The following is a 17,425-nucleotide window of genomic DNA, read 5'->3' as shown; positions in this document are numbered from 1 at the left end:
GTGGCAATTGAACTCATCTTGTATCTGGCTTTAACTTGGCTCTTATGCTCATTGAGCCACAAAAACAACTTCAGGGAGGACATTGTAGGTTTTAGTGTGGTACAACAAGGGACTTTGGTAGCAGGAGTTTTGATTCACAGGTCATACTTTGATCAAAGAAAGTTATCTGTACCAGGAGAAGAAAATGCTTGTAAGTAAACCAAGGAAGAACCTCTATACCAAACTGGATTTAAAAGCAAAGGAAGGAGAATAGGGAAAAAGATGAGGAAATGGAAGAGAAGAAGAAGAAACAAATAAAAAACAAAAAAAAGGAAGAGAAATAGAGAAACAATGACCGCTTTCTCTTGGCAACTAAGAACAAAGAGCCCAAGGGACAATGCCCAGACAAGGGCCCTGCTGAGGCTAGAGCTGGCTGGTGCAGGCAGGGGCTCAGGGAATGGCACTGATTGCACGACCCCTTTCTCTTTTCCTTTGCTTTACAAATCTTTCCTTATGAAATGACTTCAAAGGCAACTAGCACTTTCCTCATTTTCTTCTTCTTATTTTTTTTTTACTCAAATGTTGCTCAAATCACACATATACAAACGAACAATAAGAACAACATGCACACACACACACACGTACACACACACACCATTTTAGGAATTTTCTGACTTTCCAGCCTTGTTTGATTGTTTTCCATTCTGCTCTTTACCTAGTTATTTCTCTTGCTGATTGATTTATTTGAAGATTTTAAAGGTCAAAGTTTAGTTTATTATTACCTTTAAAAATGTATGTTAAAAAATAGAACAAAGAATATCCTAAAGAACTAGCTAGATGCTGTGCAAAGCCCAGAAGTTGTTCCAATTTCTACTTACAGGATTTAAAATCTTGCTTTTGAACAGAGATAAAACTAGAGGGAGAAAAGGAGAAAAGAACACCATCAAAGCAAAGAAAAAGGAGGCTGAAGTGTCCAAAAGTGTCGTGTTAGCTTTTTTTTTCAATAGATTAAAATAATCCAAATAACCTCTGAAACACAGCAACTTTATATATAGGGTGTGTTGAAAATGATATATCAGCTTATAACTGTTTTTCTTAAAAAAAGCTCTTTTTGTACTTATAATGTCAAACCAATGATATTGTTGTTAATTTGTGGGAATGTGTAGCTTGAGGAAACTTGGTACCTGAGTTACAGGTTAAAATGTAAAACTTTATGAAATAATGGCTGTATGAAATAATGGCCTGATTTAGATTAGGCTATTGTGGCAAAAAGATCCCAGCAATATAAATCACAGTTTCCAATCAAGCTGTCCAATGAATGATTTCACTTTCTGCTATGTGCCACTTCTTGAAGGGCAGAAAGAATTGGGGTTTCTCCCTGAAAATGTGGGTCCCCAGGGATCTCTCTGTCTGCCACTCTCTCATGCTATATTAGTGGTAGCTTCTCCTCTTTTCAGCACTAGAATCCAACACGGATTTTTTTTAAAAAGACACATGACTATATTTTGTTACAGAGAGTTTGGGAATAAAACCTGTACAACAATAGTAGTCATGTGTTGCATGTTTCATATGCTCCAAGCACGGTACCTGGTGCTGTACATTCATACTTCATGAACCTCACAACTCAGCCAGCTTCTTCAGCAGTGCTTCCAATCTGTGGAAGAGAAAGCCTTCCTGTTCAGGCTCCAGGCTCATATTTTTTCCTGTTAGCAGGGTCTTTTACATTGGTGAAGGCATTCACTCATGGTCAAGCTGACAGTGGGGTTGGTAGTGCGGGAGACAGGGACTTTAACACCCTCAGAGCCTCAGAGTGTTAGAATCCTGCAAGCAGGATTGGTGTTAGCCCTCAGAGTGTTAGACTTCTGCAAGCAGAGGCAGGAAGCAGATCTGGGTCATGTGACTGCCTCCCCAAACAATGCAATCCACCTGCAGATGGTGCTGGGCAGTTTCTGTCTTACAGTTGAGCCCTACTCTCTTATGTTTGTCTGAAGAACAAATGGAGAACATCAAAGTTTTTCTGTTTTTCCCATGCCATGATTTGACTTGTGTTTGAATGCCCTCACTCACTTTTTCGTGCTGGGCCGTGTGCCTCTTGCTGGCCCCTTGTAAGTAGAACTTTAAGGTGGTGCCTGGAATGATCGTGGTTTTTTAGTTTGAAGTTCAATGGCCTGTATTTGAACCTCAGCTTGACCACTTATCAATCATGTGACTTTGTGCAGCTCACTTCTGTGAGTCTCAGGAGCCTCCTTCAAAAAATGAGGATTAAACAAGACACATAACATTATGCAAAACACTTCGTGTAAGGCCGGGCACGGTGTTTCACACCTGTCATCCCAGCACTTTGGGAGGCTGAGGCCGGTGGATCACCTGAGGTCAGGAGTTTTAGACCATCCTGGCAACACCGTGAAACCCAGTCTCTACTAAAAATACAAAAATTAGCTGGGCATGGTGGTGCGCGCCTGTAATCCCAGCTACTTGGGTGGCTGAGGCAGGAGAATCGCTTGAACCCGGGAGGCAGAGGTTGCAGTGATCCAAGATCACACCAGGGCACTCCAGCCTGGGTGACACAATGAGACTGTGTCTCAAAAACAAAACAAAACAAAAAACAAAACAACACTTAGTGTAGTGCCTGGCACTTAGTAAGCATTCAGGAAAAGTTACTCATAATTGTTATTCTGATCATTAGCCTGAGAGCCTGTATGTAGCCTGTAGTACATGGGCTACATGCTTTTGAATGCAGATTACTAGCCTTGTCAATCATGTAGGAAATATGCTGTGTAAGGAATATTTTCCTTTTGTAGCCACACAGATGTGACAGTCTTGCCCTTTGTTGATCTTTTCTTTCTTATACTATTTAAGGCTCTCTTAAGGTATAAGCTATTAGGCAATTACACACACACACAAATAAATAAGGCTGGGCATGGTGGCTCACATCTGTAATCCCAGCAGTTTGGGAGGCTTAGGCAGGCAGGTCACTTGAGGCCAAGAGTTCAAGACCAACCTGGCCAACATGGCAAAACCCCATCTGTACTACAAATGCAAAAATTAGCTGGGCATGATAGAGCATACCTGTAATCCCAGCTACTTGGGAGGCTAAAGCACGAGAATCGCTTGAACCCAGGAGGTGGAGGTTCCAGTGAGCCAAGGTCACGCCACTGCACTCCAACCTGGACGTAAGTGAAACTCCATTTAAAGAAACAACAACCACACCAAAAAGAAACAAACAAAAAAACTCCAAATAAATTAGTAAAATAAATGTAAATATACAATAAAATGTTATATATTTATAGTAAACATATAAAACTGCTATCATACGTTAGAATATGATAGTTTATGAAGCATATCCATTGTTTTTTGATCTCATCAAACATACTACGGAAATTATAGGTTGATTAGTATCTTTCTTTGGGCACAAAAGTGGTAAACAATGTGGCACTGTGGCCTAGAAAATGTTACCCCAAAGTACTTTGAACTGCAGGGGATTGGGAGGGCCTCAGAAGTAAGAAGGGCACTGTGACCTTACTCTGCCTTTCTGTGTGAAGCATGGTCATAAAAGAATTCTCCAACCTACCTTGTCTGAAAATAGGACATAAGGCCCTCATCCCAGGGTGACCTACCCCATACTCAGGGAGAAGGTATGTACATAGAGGCCAAGAGTAATCTGAGCAAACAGGCCTTGCTGGGTTCCCTTCTCAGTTGATTACCAGTAGGTCAGACCTTTCTAATCATGTTTCTCCATAACTATCTACTTCTTTCATCAGACTTAGCATACAAGTATAAATTTTCCTGAGACTTCAGGTCTTCATTTCTGAAGGCTCCTGTGTCAAGTGAAACTTTGCTAAATAAATTTGTTGTGCTTTTTTTTGCTAACTTGTCTTCTGTCATAGGACTGTTGGCCATGACTCTTGTGATGGGTGAGGAAAAGGTGTTACCCTTTCTTCTTTACAGTGGTAAAGTGAGTAATTTGCATTCAGAAGCACGCCATATACCATGCTATATATGTGTGTGTGTATGTATATATATATATACATATTTGGTCATGTTAAATCAAGAAACTTAAAGTAATTTAGTCTAAACTTTCTTAGACAAAAATAAGTTGACTATTCTTTTTTGGTGTCATGCACATTGCAGAAAATCTAGTTTACTAGTTAATGTGGTTAATACAATTATTTCTGAGATTCTCCCGTGTTTAGACGAGTGGCTTCCTCCTGAAAATTTGCCATTTTTTCATCTGAGTGCTTTGATTCAGTGAATTGTGAGAACTTGGTCTCTTGATAAAGCAATTTAAACATGGATTTGTTATACGGAAGGAAGAACTTTCTCTAAATTCTCTTCCTGAGGAAGTTGATCCTTTGAACATGGTATTATTTTTCTCTCAAAGGATTATTTCCTGAATAAGGAAATTTAGTTTTTCATAAAGAACCTCCAAATTTGTTGAAAACTGTTTTTTTTTTTTAAATTATACTTTAAGTTCTGGGATACATGTGTAGAACATATAGGTTTGTTGCATAGGTATATATGTGCCATGGTTGTTGGCTGCATCTATCAACCTGTCATCTACATTAGGTAATTCTCCTAATGCTATCCCTCCTCTTGCCCCCCACCCCGACAGGCTCTGGTGTGTGATGTTCCCCTCCCTGTGCCCATATGTTCTTATTGTTCAACTCCCACTTATGAGTGAGCACATATGGTGTTTCATTTTCTGTTTCTGTTAGTTGGCTGAGAATGATGGTTTTCAGCTTCATCCATGTCCCTGCAAAGGAAATGAACTCATCCTTTTTTATGGCTGCACAGTATTCCATCATGTATATATGCCACATTTTCTTTATCCAGTCTATCATTGCTGGGCATTTGGGTTGGTTCCAAATCTTTGCTATTGTGAATAGTGCTACATTAAACATACGTGTGCATGTGTCTTTATAGTAGAATGATTTATAATCCTTTGGGTATATACCCAGTAATGGGATTGCTAGGTCAAGTAGTATTTCTAGTTCTAGATCTAGATCCTTGAGGAATCACCACACTGTCTTCCACAATGGTTGAACTAATTTACACTCCCACCAATGGTGTAAAAGCATTCCTATTTCTCCACATCCTCTCCGGCATCTGTTGCTTCCTGACTTTTTAATGATTGCCATTCTAACTAGCATGAGATGGTATCTCATCGTGGTTTTGATTTGCATTTCTGTAATGACTGGTGATGATGAACTTTTCTTCATGTTTGTTGGCCGCATAAATGTCTTCTTTTGGAAAGTGTCTGTTCATATCCTTTGCTTGCTTTTTGATGGAGTTGTTTGGTTTTTTTTCTTGAAATTTGTTTAAGTTCCTTGTAGCCCTTTGTCAGAGGGATGGCTTGCAAAAATTTTCTCCCATTCTGTAGGTTGCCTGTTCCCTCTGATGATAGTTTCTTTTGCTGTGCAGAAGTTCTTTAGTTTGATTAGATCTCATTTGTCAATTTTGGCTTTTGTTGCCATTGCTTTTGGTGTTTTAGTCATAAAGTCCTTGCCCATGCCTATGTCCTGAATGGTATTGCCTAGGTTTTCTTCTAAGATTTTTATGGTTTTAGGTCTTACGTTTAAATCTCTAATTCATCTTGAGTTAATTTTTGTATAAGGTGTAAGGAAGGTGTTTGGTGTTTTAGTCGTAAAGTCCTTGCCCATGCCTATGTCCTGAATGGTATTGCCTAGGTTTTCTTCTAAGATTTTTATGGTTTTAGGTCTTATGTTTAAATCTCTAATTCATCTTGAGTTAATTTTTGTATAAGGTGTAAGGAAGGGGTCCAATTTCAGTTTTCTGCGTATGACTAGTCAGTTTTCCCAACACCATTTATTAAGTAGGGAATCCTTTCCCCATTGCTTGTTTTTGTCAGGTTTGTCAAAGATCAGATGGTTGTAGATGTGTGGTGTTATTTCTGAGACCTCTGTTCTTTTCCATTGGTCTATATATTTGTTTTGGTACCAGGACTAAGCCGTTTGGTTACTGTAGCCTTGTGGTATAGTTTGAAGCCAGGTAGTGTGATGCTTCCAGCTTTATTCTTTTTGCTTAGGATTGTCTTGGCTATATGGGCTCTTTTTTGGTTCCACATGAAATTCAAGGTAGTCTTTTCTAATTCTGTGAAGAAATTAGCTTGATGGGACTAGCATTGAATCTATAAATTACTTCAGGCAGTATGGCCATTTTCACGGTGTTGATTCTTCCTGTCCATGAGCATGGAATGTTTTTCCATTTGTTCGTGCCCTCTCTTATTTCCTTGAGCAGTGGTTTGTAGTTCTCCTTGAAGACATCTTTCACATCACTTATAAGTCGTATTCCTAGGTGTTTTATTCTCTTTGCAGCAATTGTGAATGTGAGTTCACTCATGATTTGGCTCTCTGTCTATTATCAGTGTATAGGAATGCTTGTGATTTCTGCATGTCGATTTTGTATCGTGAGACTTTGCTGAAGTTGCTTATCCGCTTAAGGAGTTTTGGGGCTGAGACAATGGGGTTTTCTAAATATAAATCATGTCATTTGCAAACAGAGACAATTTGACTTCCTCTCTTCCTATTTGAATATGCTTTATTTCTTTCTCTTGCCTGATTGCCTGACCAGAACTTCCAATACTATGTTGAATAGGAGTGGTGAGAGAGGATAACCTTGTGCCGCTTTTCAAAAGGAATGGTTCCAGCTTTTGCCCATTCAGTATGATATTGGCTGTGGGTTTGTCATAAATAGCTCTTATTATTTTGAGATACATTCCATAAATACCTAGTTTATTGAGTGTTTTTACCATGAAGAGGTGTTGAATTTTATCAAAGGCCTTTTCTCCATCTATTGAGATAATCATGTAGTTCTTGTCATTGGTTCTGTTTATGTGATGGATTACATTTATTGATATGCATATGTTGAACCATCCTTGCATCCCAGGGATGAAGCCGACTTGATTGTTAAGGATTAGTGTGCTGCTGGTTTCGGTTTGCCATTATTTCATTGAGGATTTTCACATTGATGTTCATCAGGGATATTGGCCTGAAATTTTCTTTTTTTGTTGTGTCTCTGCCAGGCTTTGGTATCAGGATGATGCTGGCCTCATAAAATGAGTTAGGGAGGATTCCTCCTTTTTCTACTGTTTGGAATAGTTTTAGTAGGAATGATACCAGCTCCTCTTTGTACCTCTGGTAGAATTTGGCTATGAATCCGTCTGGTCCTGGGCTTTTTTTTGGTTGGTAGGCTATTAATTATTGCCTCAATTTTAGAACTTGTTATTGGTCTATTCAGGGATTCGACTTCTTCTTGGTTTAGTCTTGGGACAGTGTATGTGTCCAGCAATTTATCCATTTCTTCTAAATTGTCTAGTTTATTTGTGTAGAGGAGTTTATAGTATTCTCTGATGGTAGTTTGTGTTTCTGTGGGATCAGTGGTGATATCCCCTTTATCATTTTTTATGGTGCCTGTTTGATTCTTCTCTCTTTTCTTCTTTATTAGTCTGGCTAGTGGTCTATCTATTTTGTTAATCTTTTCCAAAAACCAGCTCCTGGATTAATTGGTTTTTTGAAGGTTTTTTTAATGTCTCTATCTCCTTCAGTTCTGCTCTGATCTTTATTTTTTGTCTTCTGCTAGCTTTTGATTTTATTTGCTCTTGCTTCTCTAGTTCTTTTAATTGTGATATTAGGGTATCAGTTTTAGATCTTTCTTGCTTTCTCCTATGGGCATTTTAGTGCTATAAATTTTCCTGTGAACACTGCTTTAGCTGTGTGCCAGAGATTCTGGTACATTGTGTCTTTGTTCTCTATGGTTTCAAAGAACTTATTATTTCTGCCTTAATTTCATTATTTACCCAGTAGTCATTCAGGAGCAAGTTGTTCAGTCTCCATGTAGTTGTGTGGTTTTGAGTGTGTTTCTTCTTTTTTTTTTTTTTTTTTTTTTTGGTCACTCTGTCACCCAGGCTGGAGTGCAATGGCCTGATCTTGGCTCACTGTAAGCTCCGCCTCTCTGGTTCACAACATTCTCCTGCCTCAGCCTCCCGAGTAACTGGGACTACAGGCACCCACTACCATGCCTGGCTAATTTTTTGTATTTTTAGTAGAGACGGGGTTTCACCATGTTAGCCATGATGGTCTCGATCTCCTGACCTCGTGATGCACCTGCCTTGGCCTCCCAAAGTGCTGGGATTACCGGCCTGAGCTACCGCGCCCGGCCTTGAGTGTGTTTCTTAATCCTGAGTTCTAATTTGATTGCCCTGTGGTCTGAGAGACTGTTTGTTATGATTTCCGTTCTTTTGCATTTGCTGAAGAGTGTTTTACTTCCAATTATGTGGTCAATTTTAGAATAAGTGTGATGTGGTGTTGAGAAGAATGTATATTTTGTTGATTTGGGGTGCAGAGTTCTGTAGATTTCTATTAGGTCTGCTTGGTCCAGAGCTGAGTTCAAGTCCTGAATATCCTTGTTAATTTTCTGTCTCATTGATCTGTCTAATATTAACAGTGGGGTGTTAAGGTCTCCCACTATTATTGTGTGGGAGTCTAAGTCTCTTCGTAGTTCTCTAAGAACTTGCTTTATGAATCTGGGTGCTTCTGTATTGGGTGCATACATATTTAGGATAGTTCTTGTTGTGTTGATCCCTTTACTGTTATGTAGTGCCCTTCTTTGTCTTTTTTTTTTTTTTTAATCTCTGTTGGTTTAAAGTCTGTTTTATCAGAGTCTAGGATTGCAACCCCTCCTTTTTTTTCTCTTTCCATTTGCTTGGTAAATCTTCCTCCATCCCTTTATTTTGAGCCTATGTGTGTCTATGCATGTGAGATGGGTCTTCTGAATACAGCACATGATGGGTTTTGACTTTTTATCCAATTTGCCAGTCTGTGTCTTTTAATTGGTGCATTTAGCTGGTTTACATTTAAGGTTAATATTGTTATGTGTGAATTTGATCCTGTCATTATGATGCTAGCTGGTTATTTTGCCCATTAGCTGATGGAGTTTCTTCATAGTGTCGATAGTCTTTACATTGTGGTATGTTTTTGCAGTGGCTGGTACCGGGTTTTCCTTTGTATATTTAGTGCTTCCTTCAGGAGCTCTTGTAAGGCAGGCCTGGTGGTGACAAAATCCCTCAGCATTTGCTTGCCTGTATAGGATTTTATTTCTCCTTCACTTATGAAACTTAGTTTGGCTGGATATGAAATTGTGGGTTGAAAATTCTTTTCTTTAAGATTGTTGAATGTTACCCCCATTCTCTTCTGGCTTGTAGGGTTTCTGCAGAGAGATCTGCTGTTAGTCTGGTGGACTTCCCTTTGTGGGTAACCCAAACTTTCTCTCTGGCTGCCCTTAACATTTTTTCCTTCATTTCAACCTTGGAGAATCTGATGATTATGTGTCTTGGGGTTGCTCTTCTGGAGGAGTATCTTTGTGATATTCTCTGTATTTCCTGAATTTGAATGTTGGCCTGTCTTGCTAGGTTGGGGAAGTTCTCCTGGATAACATCCTGAAGTGTGTTTTCCAACTTGGTTCCATTCTCCCCGTCACTTTCAGGTATACCAATCAAATGTAGGTTTGGTCTCTTCACATAGTCCCATATTTCTTGGAGGCTTTTTTCATTCCTTTTCACTCTTTTTTTCTCTAATCTTGCCTTCATGCTTTATTTCATTAAGTTGATCTTCAATCTCTGATATCCTTTCTTCTGCTTAATTCATTCAGCTATTGATACTTGTGTATGCTGCATGAAGTTCTTGTGCCATGGTTTTCAGTTCCATCAGGTCAGTTATGTTCTTCTCTAACCTGGTTTTTCTAGTTAGCAGTTTCTGTAACCTTTTATCAAGGTTCTTAGCTTCCTTGCATTGAGTTAGAAGATGCTCCTTTAGCTCGGAAGAGTTTGTTATTACCCTCCTTCTGAAGCCTACTTGAGTCAATTCATCAATCTCATTATCTGTCCAGTTTTGTTCCCTTGCTAGTGAGGAGTTGTGATCCTTTGGAGGAAAAGAAGCATTCTGCTTTTTGGAATTTTCAGACCTTTTGCACTGTTTTTTCCTCATCTTTGGGGATTTGTGTACCTTTGGTCTTTGATGTTGGTGACCTTTGGATGGGGTTTTTGTGTGGTTGTCCTTTTTGTTGATGTTGATGCTATTGCTTTCTGTGTGTTTGTTTTCCTTCTAACAGTCAGGTCACTCTTCTGCAGGTCTGCTGGAGTTTGCTGGAGGTCCACTGCAAACCCTGTTTGCTTTGGTATCCCCAGCAGAGGCTGCAGAATAGCAAAGATTGCTACCTGTTCCTTCCTCTGGAAGCTTTGTCCCAGAGGGGAATGTGCCAGATGCCAGCTGGAGCTCTCCTGTATGTGGTATCTGTCGACCCCTGCTGGGAGGTGTCTCCCAGTCAGGAGGCATGGGGGTCAGGGACCTACTTGAGGAAGCAGTCTGTCCCTTAGCAGAGCTTGAGTGCTGTGTTGGGAGATCTGCTATTCTCTTCAGAGCCGGCAGGCAGGAACGTTTAAGTCTGTTGAAGCTGCACCCACAGCTGTCCCTTCTCCAGCGTGCTCTTTCCCAGGGAGATGGGAGTTTTATCCATAAGCCCCCGACTGGTCCTTTCTTTCACAGACCGCCCAGAGAGGAGGAATGTAGAGAGGCAGTCTGGCTACAGGGGCTTTCCCAAGCTGTGGTGGGCTCTGCCCTGTTCGAACTTCATGGTGGCTTTGTTTACACTGTGAGGGGAAAACCGCCTACTTATGCCTCAGTAATGGTGGATGCCCCTCCCCCCACCAAACTCAAGCATCCCAGGTTGACTTCAGACTGCTGTGCTGGCAGTGAGAATTTCGAGCCAGTGGATTTTAGCTTGTTGTGCTCCGTGGGGGTGGGATCTGCTGAGCAAGACCACTCGGCTCCCTGGCTTTAGCCCCTTTACAGGTGAATGAATGGTTCTGTCTCACTGGCCTTCCAGGCACCACTGGGATATGAAAAAAAACTCCTGCAGCTAGCTCAGTGTCTGCCCAAATGGCCGCCTGGCTTTGTGCTTGAAATCCCGGGTCCTGGTGGTGTAGGCACCCAAGGAATTCTCCTGGTCTGCGGGTTGTGAAGACAGTGGGAAAAGTGTAGTATCTGGGCTGGATAGCTCCATCCCTCACAGCACAGTCCCTCACAGCTTCCTTTGGCTAGGGGAGGAAGTTCCCCGCCCCCTTGCACCTACTGGGTGACAAAACACCCCACCCTGCTTCGGCTCCCTCTGTGGGATGCACCCACTGTCTAACCAGTCCCAGTGAGATGAGCAGGGCACCTCATTGGGAAACATAAAAATCACCCCCCTTCTGCAGTGGTCTCACTGGGAGCTGCAGACCGGAGCTGTTCCTATTCAGTCATCTTGCCCGGGAAAATCTGAAAACTGTTTTTAATAATCTGTTTCATTTCCTGTGTCAAATATCAGTGTAGAAACATATTTTTTGAGTATCATAGTTAATCCATGGGCCATGAAATGCAATACATCAAGTGCTGAGTCAGCAAGAGGTGCCCCTTTGTTTTCTCACTCACTGGCAGATAGTGTTTTTACTTGTTTGAATAAACTTTTGAAAAGTAACAAATAATACAAAAATTTTAAAATTAAAAAATTATTTTTGAGATAGAGTCTCACTCTGTTACCCAGGCTGGAGTGCAGTGGCACCATCTCAGCTCACTGCAACCTCTGCCTCTCAGGTTCAAGCAATTCTCCTGTCTCAGCTTCCTGGGTAGCTGGGACCACAGGTATGCACCACCATGCTGGGTCAGTTTTTGTATTTGTAGTAGAGACAGGGTTTCACCATGTTGGCTAGGCTGGTCTTGAACTCCCAGCCTCAAACAATCCACCTGCCTCAGCCTTCCAAAGTGTTGGGATTATAGACATGAGCCATCATGCCAGGCCAAAAGTTTGTTAATGACATTCTGTATGACCCTGCACTTTACATTACAATCTGGAATTTTTCTTGAGCATGTCTATTATTTTTGTTTAAACCCTCAAACAGACCTCCTTACAGCAATTACAAGCTGGTTAGCATTTTTCTTTGGACACAAAAGTGGAAGCTGTTGTTCTGTGGGCCCAAATGAAGAACAGGGTCTGAGGCTTGGACAGGAAAGTGCAAGTTGTACCTAGACAATGCCTTATGATGTATCTTGCTTCAAGATGAAACTTAGAAAGCCTTAGAAATGTGAGCTTCTTGGTCCTCATGGCTTCTTAGTCCTCATGGCTTCTTATTATTCTACCAACTTTTTATTTTGAAAAATGTTGAACCTATAAAAAAAGAAATAGTTATAGAATCCTCATATGCTTTACTAGATTCAATGACTGTTTTAGCATTTTGCCACTTTGTGCTCCCCCTACCCCCACCAGGCACACACGCACACCCCCACGTCCCACACTCTAGATTTATGCGGATTTCCCTGCATAATAAGATTCAGGCTAAACATTTTCGGCAAGACTGCAACACAGCAGAGATTGAAAAGGAATGTGGACAATTGCCCTCTCCTGTGTAAGTGAAGAACTTGAGCAGAGTCCTTCCTCAGATCAGGGGACAGGGTGACAGTTGCACATTTGGGGAGGGACATAGAGTGACTTAAGGAGCTAGTGGGTGTGCAGGGCGATATAGAAAGATGGTGACTTCTGCCAAGTTGCACATTTAAATATTTAAATATTCTCGAGGCTAATACACTTATGTATCATTGGTTTGCAAAACTCTCCCCCACTGTCTACATTTCCAAGGCAAAATCTATGATGATGTTCCTTTCATATCTGCTCACAATGCCTTCCAAAAATTTGTGGACCTTCTGAAAGTTTGTTTTTCACTTCAGTGATATTTTTGATCATCATTTATATCAGGTTTGACTTAAATAAAAAGGTTTGTGGTTTAGGGTAAGGACAGGGAGGGAATCATTGTATGATTTGCCCCATGTCTTGTACTTATTAAAGTCAGCTCCAAACTTGTTTTTATTTTTCATTTGAAAACCATGATTCTCTGTGGTGAAAGGGGCAGAGGAATACTTAGGAGGGAAAATGTTGAGAAGGATTTCCCAAATTGGCATCCGAAGAAACCGTGATGGAAATCCTGCAAGAGGAAATGAAGCAACCAGAAGGATGAGGTCAAATGCTCGAAGTCCTGGAGTCTCCAGGAAATGCTGTAAACAATAGATTGTTTGCCTTAAAATATGACTAAAAAAAGTAAGTGACCAAAAAAATGGTAAACTTCAGAACACTTCGTAGATTTATCTTATAGTTATTAATTTTTTAAGTAAATATTTTTAAATAAATAAATGTTTATTTATTTATATCTCTGTGTCCTGGGGCACATTACCTCTGTGGCAAAGATGTCAGAAAACTGATTTTAAAAAATACTGGCCAAGACTTGTAAATAACAAGGGCAAACAGCTATCCAGAAGTCCTGGGAGAATGGGGGTTCTGGGGCCCACCCAGGCTCGAGCTGGAGTCCCCAAGCCAGATCATGGGAAACAGTGGTAGCTATCGGACTTTTTCCCTCTAGGTGGTTCTCCAGGCCTTAGAGTCTCCTCTTTGACAGGTAGTGGAGGCTGCAGAACAGGACAGCAACACAATAGTGAACCCCGGGCAAAGACTGAGTTTCCTAACTTTCTGCTCTTGTCAGTGGCTTCTTGAAGGTCAGGGCTGAGTTCACAGAAAAAGTAGCACAATGGCTGTAAATTAATTATTGCTATAATTTCCATTCCTATTTTTCTTTACTTCCCATTGGCAGGTGGCTCATGCTTAAGTGCTCAAAAAGTTGAGCCCCAAGATGCCTGGGCAGCGGTTGGCATGTGAAATGAGCTATGTCCCTCGGAATACCGTCCTTATCAGTAGCTGTGCTAAAGAAACATCTGCCCCCACAAAAAGTCAAGGGCAAAGGTCATCTGGCATTCCAAGGGAACTCTCCGCAGCAGGGAGACTTCTAATTGGCTGGTATTGATTGGTAAGTTGTTTCCCTGCTGTGATTAATTCCAGCCCCCCCACAAACTCCCACAGCATGAGCGTGATAGGTCAAGGTTTGGGGCCTCTAAGCATCCTTTACAAATGGACCTCAGGTCCTTAAAGGTACCAGTGAAGGATTGCAGCTTGTTAAGTCTTCCTGGCTGCTGGTGCTAACCCAGGAAGCCGGTTTCATTCAGTTTCCTTGCTATCACTAATAGCAGCTTAATGGGATGCTAATGTGAGGAACAGACGTTATCTGATGGCTTGTGCGATTTATGATGGATTTATTGCCACTCTGTGTTCCCTTGGTGTTCAGTGCATCTTTTCCCCATCCATCCCTGTTATTGGCCTTAGCAAATGGTTTCATAATTAATTAATTTTTTTTTTCCTGAAGGGGGTTAAATTATTTTTGCCCTGCTGCTTTTCCTCCATATTTAATTCCCAATGGGCGACTCTTCTCTATGTGCCTACCAAAGAGGGAATATACTAACTCACAGCTGTTCTCTCCGTGGCCTCCTCTGTGCCCCCACCTCTCCTGCCAGCTAATGCCTACTCATCTTTCTAGAATAGTGGTTCTCAGGCTTCACTCTTCACTGGAGTTACCTGGGCGAGCTTTTAAAATACTTAGACCTGGGCTGCATTCCCAGAGACTCTGATTTAATTGTTCTGGGGTGCTGCCTGAGTATTGGGTGTTAGAAAGGCTAATTCTAATGTGCATAGTTGAGGAGCACTGAAGTAAGATTCTAGACCGTGCTGAATGCTACTTAGCCCATGATGCTTGCTTTTCCCATGTCTCCCAGTGGGCACAATCTCCCGTTCCTTGTAATCCAAATAACACTGTATGCATCCTTGGAATCCACTTAATACTTCACACATTTCCATTGGCAGCCACCTTACAGTTCACCTGTTTGTGAACTTGTCTCATTGCCATTATCAGACTGTGAGCTACTTTGGACACAGTGCCCGAGCCATCATGGTGCCATTGCAGCGCCTTGCGCATAACAGGAATTCAGTAAGTATTTATTGACTTGAGTTTTCTACCAGTGACAACACTTCTTGGGAAGTGTGCTACCAGCCCCCAGTCCTGAATCCATATCAGGCAACAGGAATGGATTCTATTTTCGGGCCCCAAAGACAGATTTTTCCTGCCAGTGTGTCCCTGCTACCTTCTACCATCCTCTCTCACCAGGGTGACCACATGTCCTGGTTTGCTGGGGACAGTCACTGCTTATGCCTTTTGTCCACTGTTATTATGAATAGCACCTCCTTTCACTCTCAAAGGTGTCCCAGTTTGGATGACAAATTATAGGGTTCCTCTACTCACCCTCCTCCTCCAGGTCTCTTTCCTCAAGTCAGCCTAAAAAAGGAAGACTGCTTCAGAACCCATATCTTCTTTATGAACTAAGCTTAAATAAGCTTAGAAAGGCCTGTACTAATACTACATAATTTTTTAATTCCACGTACAAAAAAATTATGAAAACTGGTAGAACTAATCTATATTGTTAGAAGTCAGGAAAGGAGTTTTCTTTAGATGAAGAATGCCTGGAAGGGGGCCCAAGGGCTGGTTCTGGGATGCTGTAGGGATTCTGTTTCTTCATCTGAGTACTGGTTTCACAGGTATATTCATTTTATGAAACTTCATCACATGTAACATTTATGCACTTTTCTATATGTATGTTATATTTTTATCATTTTTTTTTAAAGAGGGCTAAATTATTATCAGTAGAGAACTGCAAAAGTCAGTGTTTATTCTTATTAATGAATGTTAACTGTTCTGATTGGCAAATTCTTGTCAGCACCAGCAAAGTTCTACAACACACAGAACACCCAGGAAATCTAGTGTTCGTCTTCTTGGAGACATATATTATTATCGTTTTATTAAGAATATTATTTTTTTATTAGGAAAATATATGTCGTCAGTTAAAAATATAGTACAGTCTTGTTTATTATATAATGCTTCCAACAATTCTGTGAACTAGGTGAGTGTTTTCTCATACTACAGATGAGAAAGCTGCCGCAGAGGTGTTGGAAATGGGCTGAGTTTATATGGGCTGAACTTATCCAGAGTAGGTTGTAGAATTGCCAGGGTGTTCAGCTGTCTCAGTGACAGAATCAGATTAAATGTATGGCTGATCTTATTGATTGGGCAGAAATCAACTCAGAGAGCTTAAAACAAAACAAAATTAAACTACAACTGGAAAATAAACAGTCAATTTTGTGGCTTTAAATAGAAAAGACCAGAATGTCAATAGCTGAATTGAGATTAGGACCAAGAGTTTCTGAGTTTCCAGAAAGCATGGTCAAAGTCTAGGCACCATGAGAGACTCAGTCCCAAATTGAGAGAATTTGCCGAGGGTTTGACATGAACCCTGCCTTGTTTGAGCCCAGTTCTCCAAGCCCAGAGCAGAGGTTCTCCAGGATGGAATCCTCTTAGAGACTCCTCAGTGACTGTCCCCATCTCCTTTCCATTCTATCCCTCTCTATATGACTAGAGAGAATTGTTTTCCCTTTTAGGCATAGCTAACATGGGCAAATGAAACAAATTAGTTTTCATTATTACAGATAATAAATAAATCTTGTGGTGAAATAAATAATATAATATATAATAATGGACTGAAAAAACACAGCTCAAAACAGACAAAGCTGGGTAAAAACAAAAACCATCAAAAGTAGAGAAAGTCAGAGAACTATCCAGTCAAGCAATAAAGCAACAACATCTGAGAGGCCTCATGTACTGTCCTGAAGTGACTTTTAGCTACTCACGCTGTGTTAACTGTTGATGAAATGTCATTGAGCTTAAAATAAAATAAGTTTGTAGTCCTAGATAACACTCTGCAAGAGCAAATAATATTAGGCCACTATACACCGATATATGAAGAAATAACTCATAGCAATGTACCAATATGTCAAGATTTTTCACAGGAGGGAGTATGAAAACTAGCTGGATGGTGTCAGGCTCGTTTAAAAGCTCATTTACTCCCCTTAGTCACTGTCCTTTAACCTTTACATGGCATCTCTCCTGGTCTCTTGTCGATGTGCTTGTCAAAGCACCAGCTTAATAGTGCTGGTCCATCAGCAGAGATGTGTTAAATGTAAAGATGGCAAAGTTCCCCACAGAAAGCTACATGCAGACTCTGGAGCCAGCTGAAGTCATGGGACGTCGGGTGACAATGAGACTATGTCATCAAATGACATGTATCCCTGAGGTGCCCAATGAATTTTACACAAAGGGTTTTTTTTTTTCCTATTGTATTATTCTGACATCTTGCTAAAAACAAAAAGAGAAAAGAAAGAGGACAGACATTTCTATTCCGCAGAAAGGAAAGCTTGGACTCAAAGAAGTTGCCCGAATTGCTCTAGATGACTTTATTTGGGATTTCCTGGTTTCCATAAACAGCCACCCATCTGCCTACCCTCCCTCTCCCACTCACTTCTGACCACAACTGCACCCTGCTCTGTGTTAGGGGGAGTGGATTTGATGTCTCGGAGGCAAGGGGTGTGCCTGAGGTGAGTGGGCATGTCCATACCTCCCTACTTTGTGAAATGA

General features: G+C 40.9%; 1 long non-coding RNA gene across 9 annotated transcripts in view; it reads left to right on the top strand.

Moving 5' to 3' along the window:
* Nucleotides 1-17,425, top strand: part of LOC103217718 (uncharacterized) — a 267,900-nt gene that overhangs the window by 187,287 nt on the left and 63,188 nt on the right. For 7 of the 9 annotated variants that reach the window (XR_012094288.1, XR_012094287.1, XR_012094284.1 and 4 more), the window contains 2 exons: nucleotides 13,667-13,879; nucleotides 14,767-14,890. The exons of the other annotated variants lie outside the window; for them this stretch is intronic. This is a non-coding gene — a long non-coding RNA (uncharacterized lncRNA). The remainder of the gene's footprint in view (nucleotides 1-13,666; nucleotides 13,880-14,766; nucleotides 14,891-17,425) is intronic. 9 annotated transcript variants of the gene reach the window in all.

The sequence above is a fragment of the Chlorocebus sabaeus genome, chromosome 10 (genome assembly GCF_047675955.1).
Source record: "Chlorocebus sabaeus isolate Y175 chromosome 10, mChlSab1.0.hap1, whole genome shotgun sequence".
Classification (NCBI taxonomy): domain Eukaryota; kingdom Metazoa; phylum Chordata; class Mammalia; order Primates; family Cercopithecidae; genus Chlorocebus; species Chlorocebus sabaeus.
Note: the sequence above shows the minus strand (reverse complement) of the source record. Positions and strands in the feature narration are given on the sequence as shown.